Source organism: Sinocyclocheilus anshuiensis, unplaced genomic scaffold, assembly GCF_001515605.1.
Source record: "Sinocyclocheilus anshuiensis isolate Anshui unplaced genomic scaffold, SAMN03320099.WGS_v1.1 scaffold152, whole genome shotgun sequence".
NCBI lineage: Eukaryota > Metazoa > Chordata > Actinopteri > Cypriniformes > Cyprinidae > Sinocyclocheilus > Sinocyclocheilus anshuiensis.
The window spans coordinates 4,013,101-4,016,669 of NW_015555781.1; positions in this window are offsets into that span (position 1 = coordinate 4,013,101).

The following is a 3,569-nucleotide window of genomic DNA, read 5'->3' on the forward strand; positions in this document are numbered from 1 at the left end:
ACTCTAGGCCGCCGTGTGTGACGCTGTTTCGTTGGGAAAGCAAAACTACTTTGCTTGGCTTTCCAAAAATGGACACGACTACAAATCAATGGTTAAGTTGTATTTACAACACTGTTCCAGAACAGTTTAACCCAAATATCCAGATGTGTGCAGCACATTTATATTTTATATATTTAAAGCGAGTTTTTTTGGGCAGTGTAGAGTAGGGCTTGTTGTTTGTCATTTCTCCGATCCCAAATGCAGACATGGTTTTATGTTTACGCGGCGAGATGCAACGCAGTGCGTTAAAAGACAGTATAAGTCATTATAATCCATAATTATGTCCCCACTGGATGCAACGAATGCCTCGTTTATAATGGGTTTTCATGTTTTTGAATCATCGCTCCGGCCTGACAGAGCATCACAGTATGGTGAGGGGCATAACATTTCCGTCACACACTTGAGGTATTCGGCCAATCACAACGCACTGGATAGCTGGCCAATCAGAGCACACCTCGCTTTTCAGACCGATGTGCTAATTAAAAATTGACGCGTTTCATAAAGGCGGGGCATAGAGGAGAAACAATAATGTACAGTATGTGGAAAATAATGTGTTTTTTTAACCTTAAACCGCATAAACACATTTCATTACACCAAATACACAAAATAATGTTCTTTTTAGCAACATCATATGACCCCTTTAATATGGACAAGGAAACAGAAGAATATTGTCACCTCATCCTGGAGAGACAGTAAAAGACAGAGAGAGTTTGTTTAAAAAACACCTATATGTACACAGCTGTTCAAAAGTTTGGGATCAGTAAGATTTTTAATGTGTTTTAAAGAAGCTCATCAAGGATGCATTTATTTGATCAAAAACACAGAAAAAAAATGTAATTTTATGAAATAAAAGTGTTCTATTTTAATACACTTTAAAATATAATTTATTCCTGTGAAGCAAAGCTGAATTTTCAGCAAGAAATCTCTTCTGTTCACCATGGCTGCATTTATTTGACCAAAAATACAGAAAAAACTGTAATATTGTTATTGCCATTTAAAATAATGGTTAATATATTTTAAAATATAATTTATTTCTGTGTTGCAAAGTTATTTTGCATCATCATTACTCCAGTCTTCAGTGTCATATGATCCTTCAGAAATCATTCTAATATGCTGATTTATTATCAATGTATTATATCAAATTTCTTTTGGAACCTGTGATACTTTTTTTCAGGATTATTTGATGAATTAAGTAAAATTTCTTACAATATAAGTATTTATTATAACTTTTTATCAATTTAACACATCCTTGTGAATAAAAGCATTAATTTCTTTCCAAAAAAAAAGAAAGAAAGAAAAAAAAAATTACTGACCCCAAACCTTTGAACGGTAATGTATATATGCATTTATGTACACACAGCATACACTTTGACTGATCGCATTTTGACCCTGTTTTATGTACTCTCTTTGAGTTACACTATCAGGATTTGCATCACCCTAAAAGAGACGACATGGTCAGAACACACATATACAGATGCTGCTCTTTATTTTATTCAGCTTGTAAACACACACACTGGAAGTGCATGCTCTCAAACTAATAATCTCTCATAGCATGGCATGCACTGTATCAGCATATTAAATAATTTTCTTAATGGGTTTAAGTGAATTTGTGCTCACCTGTTTTTCATTTTACACACTAGCACTAGTCCATCATTGGCTGTCTTATGGACATCTCTTCTTCCTAGAAAGTAAAACATTTCAGTCAAAAATGATTGAAACATCAAACCAGTCAAATGTCCAGACAAATCAGCAATATATCACAGTATGACTAGAAATGCCTCAAAAATTATGGCCATGCAGTTTCAACTATTTAAAGCATGAAGTTGAACATTATTATTATTATTGTTATTGTTATTATTTTACATTTCTCTTTCTAGAATTGACTAATTTCATATTAGTTTGAAGATAGGGGTGTATAAAATTTCTCAAACTAATGATTTTCACTTCAATATTATGCTGAATCATAACAAATGCAAGTGATGGTCAGCAAGTAATTTTAACTTTATCGTAAAATCTTAAAAAAACATTTGAGAGGTCTCATTCCAATGTGTATTGTGATGTTACCATCACATACTGTACACAAACTGTATTTGTGTGTTTGTGTACCTCTGAATTTCCAGTAGATAAATGGCAGTACAGACAGCAACAGAACAACCAGAAGCGCTAACAGCAGAATTAAGACCACCCCCCCAAAAAAATGCTCACTTGTACACCTTAAATATAGACAATTCAAGAAAACGGGCAAAAAGAGATTCATAAAGACATATAAAAAATATGAAATAAATTTTCAAGGAAAATAGGCTGTTACTTGCGTTGTTTTTTTTTTCTGAACTGTCTTCTGACTGTTCGACCGAAAATTGCCAGCCAATTGTATAAAACAATACCTGTTTTCTTAGAACTTCGACTTCTTCAAATGGTTGATATTTTTTCATGAATGAAATCAGTACTGAATATGTTTAAAGAAACAACTGCAACACATGTAGGGAAATTGCATGAACACTGAGTGTGATGTTGACGTGTTGTTGATATCTCCCTGGTCTTCTGTGGTCAAGTTTGATATCTGTAGAGAGAGGTTTCATTCAGCAGTTTGACTCGTCCAGTGTGTCTCTCGCTCTGTGCATGTAGGTATATTTCTTCCAAGTTTGTTTTGTTTAGTGGAGTAAATGTCCATGTTGTTCAGGTTTATCCTCTAGTTCAGTGTTTCCCAACCGGGGTGCCGTCTGTCGAGAGCAGGGGTGCCGTGTAAAAAATCCTTTTTTAATATTTTTAAATTGCTAAAATGTTCAAAAAAGCATCTATTATATAATATCCATTTCTGATGTCGCAAATAATTAGAGATGCACCGAAATTTCGGCTGCCGAACGCGACTAAAAAAAGGTTGGGAAACACTGCTCTAGTTCTACCGAGTGTCCCGTCACCTCAACTGCTTGTTCATTCTCATCCAGATCCAGACATTTACATTGGCATAGTATATATAATTGGGACAATATAGACACACATCCTGTTCCAGGCAGGTTTGTAACTTCTTTATTTGATTGGAACTTCTTAATTATTGCCCTGATGGTGGAAATGGGTATTTTCAATGCTTTAGCCATTTTCTTACAGCCACTGTCTATTTTGTGAATATATTCTTTGGTTTTACTCCTTGTGATGGATGATTATGGGAATTTGGCCTTTGTGTTCCTTGTATTTATAATCCCGTGGAACAGGAAGTCATGGCTGGACAATCTCATGCTCCTAGTCACCCTGGTTTGCTGAAAAATGTAAATATGAATGGGAGGGAATATACTTCTAGGATATCTAGGGGTGCCAATAATTGTGGCCAACATGGATTGGAGAAAAACATTTATTTCATAATGTGAGTTTCAATTGCTTTCAGTTGCTTTACTTCAATAAAAGGTAAGAATTTTGTGAAATGTTTGAATAAAAGATCAAAAAGATAAATGATTTATTTTCAGATTAAGATTTATTTTCACAGCCGCCTTTGCTCATATTTACCAAGGGTGCCAATATTAGTGGAGGACACACAC